The sequence below is a fragment of the Streptopelia decaocto genome (genome assembly GCF_964273445.1).
Source record: "Streptopelia decaocto genome assembly, chromosome: 1".
NCBI lineage: Eukaryota > Metazoa > Chordata > Aves > Columbiformes > Columbidae > Streptopelia > Streptopelia decaocto.
In genome coordinates this window covers 51,333,587-51,346,506 of record NC_138663.1, presented here as the reverse complement: position 1 = coordinate 51,346,506, position 12,920 = coordinate 51,333,587, and the positions used below count along the sequence as shown (strand labels likewise).

The 12,920-nt window shown below is 36.2% G+C and overlaps 1 protein-coding gene across 1 annotated transcript in view; it reads left to right on the top strand.

Annotated features, from left to right (window-relative positions):
* The window catches only part of METTL25 (methyltransferase like 25), a 70,803-nt gene extending 67,387 nt beyond the window's left edge, over positions 1 to 3,416 (top strand). The window contains exon 13 of the mRNA XM_082043441.1: positions 1,780 to 3,416. The gene's annotated coding sequence lies outside the window, so the exon portion shown is untranslated. The remainder of the gene's footprint in view (positions 1 to 1,779) is intronic.
* Positions 3,417 to 12,920: the final 9,504 nt, after the last annotated feature.

Here is a 12,920-nt window from a genome sequence, read left to right as displayed (position 1 = left end):
CTTTAATTCTGCAGTTCTGATTCATGCCTTGGAACATCACACCACAAAAACTTTTGGCGCTGTTTTAGTTTCTGGGATTTTAGTTTCACGTGCTTTTTCTGATTAAATATTAAGTATTTTTTAATTACAAACTATCTTCTTCATTGACATTATTCATAAATTTACTTTTAAAACAACAACTATGTGCTAAGAGTTACAATGCTTTTGCAATGTCATGATGGAATTAAAATCTTGAGACTCAAAATCTCTACATCCTATGAAGACTTAAAATCTGCACAGGGCAAGTATGCCAAACATATTTGGGTTGAGGGCAGCTATATATCTTTTTGATGACTGGAGTATTCTTTCCTATCACTACTTATTGGTTCAGATTTACTTTTTTCCTAAGTGTGTCATATTTACAGAGGTCACTAAAACGAATGGCAAGTAGTAAAATAGGACCAGCACCAAGAAAGTCTGCCTTGCTTACATGTGAAACAGCCAGCTTAGTATGCTGCTTCAGATGTCCTTTTCTCTGGGAAGCAGCTGAATACTCAGTCCTTATTAGCATCTTTAAATCTCTTTATCCCATGCATTTTATCATTTTTACCCATATATATGTCCTCCATCTTGCTGATATCCTAGTGTTCTGAAAGGAGAGGAATACATGCTAGGCTACGAACCATGAAGAAATTTAAGTGGCAGTAATCAAACCAGAACTGAAGTATGGTTGCCCAGGCATTTAAATTGGACACCTGACCCTTAGATCTGTGACTTTGGCTTCCTTGGTTTCTAAGATCCACTGAAAATTTGCTATATTTCCAAGTTTCCTATATTTCCTGCCAGGCAGGAGTGCGGCCTAATTCTCTGGGATCCAGCTGCAATTCCCTCACCATGTTCATCTGAAATATAATAACCAGCTAAGTTTGGTGGCTCTATATGCTTTATCTCCAAGCAACTGTCGAATAAGTTGGTTACTTTGAATTTGCTTGTGTCTGGTTGTTATCTTTGTCAATGCTATATTTCAGAGTACTCTCAGAAAAGAAGTAAAATCCTTCTGCGATTTAGGAAGCCTCAGTGAAGTTGCACTGCAGTTATGCTTCTTGTTGCTTTCTCCCTTAAAGCCTTGAAATTATTTCCTGATGATCAAACAGATTAATAAGCACCAGACAGCCTGAGAGGCATAGGTTATTAAAAAATATTTTTAAAGTACAATATCTTCTCTTAAGGAGTCTTTTTTGATTCAAGAGCTCTGAGGCATTTTCTTCACAGAAACTTGAGTGCACATTATCATTAAACTCAAACGTCCGGGAAAACCCACCAACGTAATGAAGATTTGCCTCAAACTGTTAGAACATGCTGCTGTACCCCAGTCCTCCCAGTCTACACCTACATCCTCCTCAAGGCTGTCTGCACTGTCTGTATCAAACCAGAGAGGAAAATACACTTTTCTCACCATCCCAGTGATGCTGTTCATGAAATCTGCAGGGCAGTGACACTCTATTCTCTGCTCTGTGTTAAAAGGCAACAGAACTTTGAGAATGGGTATGTCCAACATCCAAAGTTTTCTCCAGATATCATTACTGATTTACCAGACTTCGTCAGTTCAGTCTGCTAGTTACTTCAGTCAGTACTGACTGTCATTAACATGTCTACAAAATTTTGTCCTATGGTTTATGTCCCACAGATGGACCTTTGTCATAATACATGTTTTTTACTCATCGAAAGAGTAAATGACTTCAACTATTTGCTATGAGTGGGAGCTACTTCTAAATATGTTTATTTTTTTTTATTTTACAGTAATTTTGAGCTGTTTTATCTAAGTGGAATTCTACTATATACCGTCATTTCCTCAGAACTGTGGATTTGAAGGAAATCAGAAAATGGTTTCTAGATTGCCAGTGAAATTTAGAAGAAATGGAAATTGTATTACATAAGTGTATTCTTGGGTAGGAAAGCACAGTGTATGTACAGGTTACACGATGAGGCACACTGTTGGCCAGAATTTGTTAAACTCACAAATACAAAACACATAGGCAAGATTATATGGACAAAATATCTCAAAGATTTGCAGTTACCGTAAAGTGTATAACTATACTTTATAAACTGTATGAAGAAATTTAATTATCATATTCAATGGTTCAATGGAAATACAGGAAAGCATGAACTTTCAACAAGTTAGCGGGAGATTCAGATTTTGAACTTGCCCAACTAGCTGCAAAACTGAAACATTTTTTTAGGGCAGCAATTTGATATACTGTTCACCCAGGAAATCAAGCCACTTTCTATAATTTCTTTCCTACCTGTTTTATGATCCGTAGATTTGGTCTATGCTTGCTCTTAAAAAAAAAATATTTTATCATTAGATTATTTCTTTTCAGTCTCTTACAATTACAGTCACAGTGGCTATGTATAGTAAGCAAGGACTTTCCATTTCCTTTTGTATGTAACACATGCTAAGAAGATACAGGTATTTAATTTGTTTGTTTGGAATTAACAAAGGCTGTCCAAAAGCAAAATATCACTTCTAAATTTAACTAGAGTTTATCTGTGGATTTAAAAAATCTGCATGTGCAACCTCTATGTCTCTTTCTCTTTGCATGTGGACCAATATGAACTTGCTCATGTAGATAAAGGTTTTGTCAGGGCAGCTGATATTGGGTTTCACGTGGAATTTATCAAGAAAATCAAGAAGCAGTAAATCTACTGAGCCAACAAATCGGATTGTTAGACCGAAGCTCGGATTGCCTTAGCACACAAACTGTCAACTCTTTCGTGAATCACTGATGAAAAGAGCAAAGCTGTCTGCTTGCTGAATAACTCAGTAGTGTCTGGAACCAAAAGAGAAAATTCCAAATAAGAAGGAGCATTGATCACCTCTCTTGATTACGTAAACCTTCAGAAGCGATAATTAAAATGTACAGTTGTAAATCTGTGCTGTTTATTACACTTCCTATTATTAGAGTAACGAATAAAAACTGACAGCAGAAGCAGCCATGCTGTTTCTCAACTATAAATCCTAAATTCGCTTGTTAGTCTTAGAAAGGCTGAAGTCATCAAGAGGACACACAGATGTTAAAAAGTCTAGGAGCTGTATTTTAATTGGATAAACGTGCCATTTGTTAACCTTTTTATACTCAAAGGCATGGGTATCAATTCAAAGACGACAACTCACAAAATACTCGATGGACAGCATACAAACCAAGTTTAATCCATTTTAAGCTCTACAGTGTTTATTTATGGGCAAACTGTTATTAGCTTGCAAGGATTATAAAGGTGATTTCACCAAAATTGTTTCTATGGTGTTTCTAATTAAGAATTTTAAATAAAAACAAATAAAAACATGTAAACCCTTACTTTCACAGAAATTTCAGTTTTAATTTGAGAGTATGAATAATGCTACAGTCATGTGGTGAAAATCTATACCATTAAGATTACCCCTAGACAGATTCTTGATTTAAATAAAAAATATCTGGCTAACAACAGCTTTAGAGAATTGCTCGTTTACCTTTTTTAAGAGTCACAGTTATTTTTAAAAAGTCACACTTCTGTAGTGATGGTGAACTTGTTTTTTTTAATAAATAGAGTTCAATTGAGTTTATTTAGAAAAAGAAGGTATTCAAAGAAAAAAATTTGAGAAGCTCCACTTTGTTCCTGTACTTATCTTCAAACAGTATTACAGAAGTGAGAGAAAACGAGTGTGTCTAAGAGGTGATTTTTTTTATATCCATTCCATTTGTACTATTTAATCACATGAATCAAGTTTATTGTCATCTATCTAAACATAAGTTATTGAAATCATGAGTTATGGAGAAAAGATAATTTCCTAAATCAGACATTTAAATAGCATTGAAATTGAAATCATCACTTCTCTGAAGACATCCGCATCCTTTGAATAATTGTATTTTGTCTGTATAGAAAAGAAGGACAATTCCAATCATTCATCATTATACAAAAAATCCGTAGATAAAACATTAGCAGATATTGATGTGAAACAATCCATTACATACACTGATGCAGTGAAGACCTGGCTCACCTTCATTTGAGCCACTGGCAAATTTCAGCTGTTTCCATAGGAGAAGGCTTGGATACAAAAGCATTTGCTGAAGACAAACAGTGTGGATGATCAAATATCTTTTGTACAAAGACAGTTCTAAATGTACATTTGTGGAGGCAAAGAGATCGTGTATGCTTCCCTTATCTATACGTATTGAAGATGAACAGTATAGAAATTATTGTGAACTCTGGTTCATCACTGAAATCTTCCTGACGTATAGTAAGAGAAGGTTCAAATGGTTTTTATTTATTTTTTATTTCAGATAATATGTTTTTAATGCATTAAAACTCTCAGGATTTTCTTTTCTCCACTCGCCGGTCCTTTAACAGTGGGAGCACTGATTACAGAAATACATAGTTAAATGACACTTATTGTTCCTAAGTATATGTCAAGCGTCACAGTCTGTGCTTTCCCTGAAGCCAATGGTAGAATTCCCATGAACTCTATTGTAACTGGTTTTATCAATAGGGAAAATAAGATTCAGCCTTAATTCTTCAAGAAGCAACATTTTTTACAGTACTTTTACAGAATATCTTTATAGCAAGATTTCACCATTAACTAATATTTCCCTTCCTTCCCTTCCTCTGTGCAGAAATTTTATAGAATATTGTAAAACAAAGACCTGAATTTATTTAAATGGTACATTTCCCCAATTAACCACCTCTATCAGCACTTTACAGGGACCGCATCCCTTATTCATGAACTATGTGTTAAAGAAAGTGATGCTAATTAATAACTTACTGCACAGACCATGAATTCAATACAGAACCTATAAATGTAGACTGTGGGACATAAATTTTGTTTCATTTTTGCAATTCCTTTAAAAATGTATTTTCAGAATGGATTTCTATGGAAAACCTTTTTTAAACATGATTTTATTGAAAATATTTTCCAGCAGAACTTGAAAATTGTGTAACTGGAGGCAGGATCTCAGTGAAGAATGAAAATAATATTTCAGTTTGTCAGTGGGAATAATTTTCAATTATTTTTCCTGTTTGTTATGATTTAGCATTTAGGTTTAAGGCAACATAAATTAATTAAGCATAAAGTGTATCACAATTACTCACTTTTAGTGTATTATTGAAATATTGCAGTTTCACATGTTGCTAATTTATTTTTCCTTGGCAAACTGTATCTAAGTTTCTGGAAGAGCAAATCTAGGAACGTTCGTGTTTTTGCACATTAGTGTTCTACAATTTCATTGAATTAAACAGCAGTGTTGTGGTATGGTAAATAATCTAGTGTTTCTCCATTAGAACACCTGCCAAAACAAATCTGGATACATGCAAGAGAAGATTACAGTTCATAGTAAGCACTTAGTTTGTTTACCAGTTTGTCATCAGAAGTTAATGTCAACTTAATTCGCTGCTTTTTAGTCAGTTAAGGTTTGAGACCAGCTTTAGATTCTGATTCACCGGCTCAGAAAAGGAAAGATAGATCTGCTTTACACCATGTAAAACTGCAGTATTATTACCTTTTGTCCCAGAAGCTACTTAAGCCTGTTAGTATGGTATTACCACAAATGAATTCTATGCTTTGCAGCATCACCAGCTGACTCTGGTGAAGTGCTGCCCTGTTTTGGCTGTACCCCTGCATCATACAGGGGAGGAGCAGGTGTGTCCTCTGAGCCTCAAGTCAAAGGCTTAAGACAGGAGCATGTACTCCTACATTTCTGCAGTCCTAAAATTACATTTGACCCTTTGAAGGCAACCGCGAGGCTGATGTGGCCCCTGCTGAAGATAAGTTTAACACCCCTGCTCTAGAGGAATAAAGAAGGAAGAGCTTTATTACTTCTGTTCTCCCCTCCATTGCTTGTGTTATGTCTGCAAGCACTTTGGGCTAAGAGCTTTCTCTTACTAAGAGGAGTAATGAACAGCTCACACGATGCGTGTGGCTGATGAGCGGGTCAAGCACGACTCCTGTAGAGCTGTTTCATGTAATTAGTGTCTGGGTCATGCTGCTACCAAACGCCAGGTAATTCCAGTTGTGGAAGTCGTCCTGATTTGTACCTGACTTGTGCAGTCATTGCAGCAAGTAGCCTTATCAATGCAGCAGAGTGGTCGGTCATTTAGGGAACTGTTCTCATCTTCCACTGCAAACTTCTCCAAGTTATGCTTGTCCTTAGCTCATGTTAAAGATGGTTTGGGTTTTCTGTATATTAGCTCCAGGAATTTTTTGGCACGCGGATGTTAAGGTCCTGAAAGTTGAGCATCTCACATACTCACCTGACAATGTTTTCTTTTCTATACTTTCACTATATTCATACAGGTGATTGGGTCCAGCTGGTGAGAGAATAGTTAAACACCATAGACAGAAACACAAATGGACTATAATAAAAAATTCTGGTGATCTAAAGGCTCCCTGTCTTACTAAAATACCTTCAATTAGAACACTCCAGGTCTAAGCATCATGTCTCCTTTCCATCACTAAAACAAAAACAAAGTGTTATATCAGAAAACAATTCTTTTCTTGGAACAAATAGGTGGGATTCAGTTTGAATACATATGCTTTGGTGTATCCATTGGTAAATATGGCTCTAAGAGCCCTTACTCCAGTTTTCATTTTGGACACCGTTTCTCATTAGTTCTCCTTGCTTCCTTAATATGTTTTCTACTTACTGTTCTCATGGAAGGCTGGGAAGGATATAAGCACAACTGTATATCAGCAGCAACATGTGGAGCTCAGTATGCTAAATCAAATGTTTTTCTGTAAAGGTAAATGTATCACATATTATCAAAACTAAAGTACATGCATGGACCTCTTCTAGGAGCTGAATACTGTCTAAAATCTGCTAAGTTTTCACTGCAAATAATAATGGAAATTTTTTCATTTTCTCTAATCGTCTTTTTCTTTCCCAATAATATTGTTGCAGAACTTGCTTTGTCTTTTAGGAGAGGTGACACGCTGCTTTGCAATATAGTGGGGCATCCAATTCCAGGTTGTTCTGAGGGTTTTTTTAATTGAACTGGAGTGCTTCCCTCGAACAGCTAATTCACAGGCTTGCCAGTGAGCACTGCAATGCATATTATTGTTCCTAGATTGCCTAGAGGACATTATTAAAAAGAACCAAAAAATAAAAAAATAAACCCAATATCTGTTCAGACAGGTGAGTATTATTATGTGTGATAAATCATAAACATCCCCCTTTGTTGGCAGAAAAGCACCTTGGACGTACACTATCTGCATTATCACTGCATTTGCATTCTGACAGTCCTCTTCAAAACGAAATGTTATTTGAAGTGCTTTTCAAAAACTGACCTTCATTCTTGAAACATCTCCTTGGGGAAACTATCATTTTCTATTAGAAATGTCATTTTTATCTTTAATATTTATCTTTCATGGACTTTCCACCTGTTCCTTATGGTTTATTTTCTTCAGTTGTGTGATAATGGAGTGTGGGAGCGAAGTACCATTTTCCAGTTGAAGTTTGCAACATATTTTTTCAAGTAACCTGAATAAGCATTCATACAGAAATCTGAAATTTGTTTTGTATTTGCTGAGAACGTCTGTGCCTATTACAAATGGTTTGAGACTTTAAAAGTTCAATGCCAATATATGCAGTCACTTCTTGCAGTTTGTATGGCCTACAAAAACAAAACAGTGATGTCCTGAGCACTATGAATTCCAGTGGTCCACTCTCCCAAAAAAAACAAGGACCATTATTCTAGACAGGAAGTTTTCTGTATCTTCAGTTGAAAGGGATCTTAGAGGTGTTTGCATTCAGTTCATGAAAATTCTGTATTTGGCTGTCAACTTAAGATGACAGGGATTTTTAGCTCTGCAATTAGTTTTTAAGAAGATGCCCTAAAATGCACACAGGTAATAAATTACTTCCCTTAACAAAACAAGCACACTTCAGTAAACAGTATCAGAAGTATACTACAAAAGATTCTCATTTTCTGGACTGAATGTTATCTCTCTTTGTAAAAAGAATATTTTTCACTGAGTGTGTATGTGCTACGTAGAACATAAAAACATTGTGACAGATTAATTGGTTCATTTGACTTTTTCCTTGGTTTGTGTGAATTCTGCTCCTAGGTGTAAAACACAGGAACTACTTACATCTAATTTAAACCTGATTTGAAGAGCTAAAAATCAGCCTGCAAGATGCCTACCTGATTCTGTCTCATTGCTTGGCTGAATTCCCCCTGATGTGAATCGTACTAGCAGATCATATTTATCTCTCAGATTTGTTGTCTTGAAAGATAAATTAATTTCTTCAGAGAATAACTGTTGGCCTGCAGATGGTTCACAAATGGTACGGAATTATTATTTACATTTTCCACTGCTTTGTTTTCTGACGGGATAATTTCTGCAGCAAAGCAAGATCTGTTTCTGCAGACACTGGCTCATCTGCTTAGCCTCACTACTCTAGTCCTGTTTAGGTCATGAGGAACTTCATCGCAGTAAAAATATGCGGGGAATATCTTAGAGGTTCATGAGCTAGAGCAGCAGGAATGGTAAATTGACGGGGGGGATTAATGGTAGAATATGAATTATGAACTACATTTCTGGCAACTATTAGAGCATCTGATGAAAATTAGCAGTTGTAACTACTCATTTAATGAAGATCATTTATAAAAGTATTTATGGAACATGTACACAAAATAGGCAAAAACAAAGCCAAAGAAATATGTTTTAAAAATCAAATCGATAGTTAAAGTAAACATTTCTGAAACATATTTACCACAGACTTCTCTGCAAGATAAATTGGGTTTGTGTAATGTATACGTTTAATATTCATATTCATATAATGATCAAATTAGTATGCCATGAACCAATAACAGAGAGGCTAGGAAGGAAATTCAGATGTTTGATGCCAGAAAGAACATTGCATGATATGCAGACTGAACGTTCAAAGCAAGCACACAAAAAAATAGCCAAATATGCAGTGAATCGGACATACCACAGGATGTTTTGGAAATACAGCAACAGAAACAATGGAAACTTTTTAGACTTTGTTTAGCTAGAACAGAAAACAAATGCAAGACCAGTTTAATTAATTAATGAAAAAAATATGTTGGCCACTTGGAACATAGCAAAAGTAAACCAAAATAATTGAACAGAATGGAAAGGAGAATTGTTTCCAGTTAGTGTATCTATTTTTACACATTGTATGCTCAACACACACAAAGTTTTATAAGTGATTATCTCTAATGGGAAAACTCTAAGCCAACTCGGTGGGCGTTAAAGATGTGAAGCAACATGTTTGAATTCTACTTGATTATAACTATTTGATTTGCAAAAATTATTGTGCTTGTACTGTCACGGTGTATAAATACATACCTTGCAGCATGGTGCTTTGAACAGCACAGAATGATGAATTTCTGTCGTTGATTCTACTGTGTTGAGTTTTATATTTCACGTTTTTTTACAAATATGCCAGGATTTGGTGAAAGTTGCGATTTAGGTAAAGTCATGATAATGTTTCTATTTACTTTCCCCATGTTTCTCTATTTTCAATTTCATCTTTTCATTCCTGGAAAAGAGAGTCACCTTGTCTTTTTGTATTGTTTTAGTAAATATTCCCACTGCTCTCTATTGAATATGAGATGAGTTAATACTGCCATGCAAGCAATATCTTCTCAGTTTCAATCCATTATATCAACCATTAATATGAATCTAAAAGTCATTACATAGTAACCCCAAGAGCCTTTTTCTTCCCATTTCCCATCCCCTTACACAAGCCTGTTTTAATATGGAACACTCAGGGAAAGAGCAATGTTGAAAGTCCTGTTGGATTTTCTTAGAATGTATTTTCTGTCTGCTCTTTTTCCTAATAACTCCTGTGACACATCCATGGCTAGTGTCTGAGCATGGTTTTTTGTATTTATTGGGCATGAGAGAGTCCTTTTGGATTGCCTTTCTGCACTAAAAATGTGAAACACCTAAGGAGGAGCTATTCCCACTCATCTGAGCAAAGGCTGCTTCATCCTACCCTCTCTCTCTGACAATCAGGAGTTCAGAATGCAATGTTTTCAGTGATGAGAACAAAAATTTTATTTATTCATTTGGTTGTTTGTTTATTTTAATGCATCTTCTGCTTTCTGACCTGTATGGTTCAGCTCAGTCACTCGTTAAGTAGGTTAATACTTGTTAAAAAGTAGAAGAGATTCTCTAGTAACCACTTTACTGCAAGTACTGGCATTTCAAGGAAAACCTCCCAATATGATTTCGTGGTGCTGCACCTTAAAGCAGAAAATACTGACAGAGGAAGAAAGGGATGGAGTTCATGAGGCCTTTGTCTTTATCTTCTCCTGCACTAAACAAATTCCATGAACCAGGAAGGTCACCTTGAATTTCCTGATGTATGAAGTGTTGCATGTTAGCAAGTTGTAGACAAGAATGTTTGTGATGATGTTTTATAACCACTTCTACCAAGGATATACATTCGTTTCAAAGTTTTGACCAAAGATTTTTGCAATTTTTTTAGGAAACAGAGATAAGTGGTTGAATTCCTAAGTTCAGGTTCTTCCTGAAATTAGGTAGCTACTAAAAGGAGATTTCCTGAACCTTATGAAAGATATATATTTCATGTAGTTCCTTGTGCATACTCTTCTTCAACAGTTTTTTAGAGTTTTCTTGAAACATATTTAGATTTTCCTTTATTAGTATGAAAATTAATCACCAGCCAAATAATCAGCATTCCTACCTGTTTTCCTAGCTGTCCAGGATCTCCTGTACAGCCTAAGCAAAAGGAAAAAGTGAAGTGATGAGGACATAGTTCTTCTCTGTGTGACCTATAAACTCCTTTACTCAGTGGAAAATACGAGGAATTTTCCTCATCTTAATACCTTTTACACGGCATGTAGCAAAGATGCCAGCACATTTTCTCTTACAAACAAATATCGCCAATCGGTCTAGTTCTCATACATTTTTCACAGGAAGTTAAATTAAGGATTTTTTTTAATACAAATTATCCTTTTACTGTAGCAATAAGTAGAATAAAGAAAATTAACCCATAGCACAATATCTTTTTCACTGAATAAAATAAATTTTGAATGTCAGAATATCATGCCTTCAAGGCATCAACTTTTAAAGTCGCCACCTCACATTACTAAGGAATGTTATAGTTATCTTAAAAGATAAGTAAAATCCTTACATCTGCCAAGAAAAGCTTAGATTCTATCTGCTAGCATTCCCTTCTTTTAGACTTCACTTTTGTGCTTATGTACATGTAACGATATGCGGTATAATTATATATTTTCAACGTCCTACCTGGGCTTTGAAAGTCTTCCTGGAAAAGAAAACTATCAATTCAAAATGTTTGAGAGGTTGCTCTTGGTCCACTGGAATTTCTTCAACTATGATCTCAGGTTCCACGGAGCCCTCTGTTAACCTCGTGGCTTACGCTGGTTCAAAGCTCTATCCACACTGTAGCTTGCCGAAAACGGAAGTTCTTGACAGAGGCTTATTGTACAAGCTCAATATGGATTGTTTTCCCCTCAAGAAAACTTAGGTTATGTTATACCACAGTAACTGAAGAATGATGACAACATCACCTTGCCAGGCTTCTGGCAATTTTCCAGTCTTCTAAGCTTGCAGACCTCAGAAATCCATTTAGCTCGCCACAGAATATAAATTTATCATTTGCACATAGAGTTAGTTCAGAACTGAAAGTTTCCTGTTCGTTTCCACAAATTCTCTCCCCCAAATCCAGGAAGAATACCTGTGAATGTTCAGAGAAAATCTGCAGAGCTCTCCTGTGAGGGTAAGGAAGGGAGTTGTTACAGGACTATCTAACAGGGATGGAAATAATGATTTTCATAGTGATGTGTGCAGTAGAGGATTGATCATCATAGATAATCAGCTTTTTCTAACCTAACCCCAGGCTACCCATGTCTCTCTATACAATCTGACTCCAAAGGCACGGGGTTCCACACCTCCCATCCCCTATTTTGTAAGACTGTCTTCCAGCCCTGTCCACAGTAACTCAAAGCACGCAGCCTGTCAAAGAACACAGTAATGAGCACAAAGCCAGTGGGAAGATGGGCATTAATACAGGATGAGAGCTCACTTCAGGCTATTCCAGTTCAGCGTTGTCTCTGCGTCCTGCTTGCCGCTTTACCTCCACACGTGAGACTGCCACCCCTCCATCCTCACCCCCCACTGAATCTATTCCCTGTGCATCCAAGAGCGCTCAGGCGCCACCACATTCAGATGCTCTTATACAAAAATGCTGGCACTGAAGGTGATGTGTTGGCACAGAGCCAACAGAGGCCTGGAGAAGCTTCATATCCAATCTAATAGGTGACTTTCACCCACTAGAAACAAATGGGCTATATGATCTCTTGAGAGCCTTATCAGATCCATATTTTTATATCTCTGACCCAGCATATCATCTTCCAAAAGTTACTTTCCTTGTCGAAGTTGGAAGCAGCAATTTCCAGAATGTCAGGTTTCAAATATTCCCAGCCCGCCAGTCAACCACTGAGGACTTTTGCAAGTTATAAAATGAGGTTAGTATTGGAATTACAGTGACAGAAAGAATGTGCTCATAGGTGTTTCCTCCCAGATTCTCACCCTAAGCATATTCAAATACATTTCCACACCTGTTTTGTAAATGAGAGAATGGAGACAAATATAGTAAACTGTGCTCTGCAGAAGAGAGAAAAAAATATAAATGCTCTCCTCCTACACATTCACTTGCTCACATTGAGGACAATTACGTTCACCTTTTCATGACAGGATTTCTGAAGTAAAATGTTCTTTGGTTAACCTGCAATCTTCTCCCCATCTACAACAGGGACTTCATAGATTAAAACTACAATATAAGTTAAAGGCATAGCTCACAGGAAAGAGTAAATTGGTAATAATTAAAGATCATTTTAATTATTCGGGTTCGAAAGTCAATTTAAGTATATGCTGACATTCATTAAATATC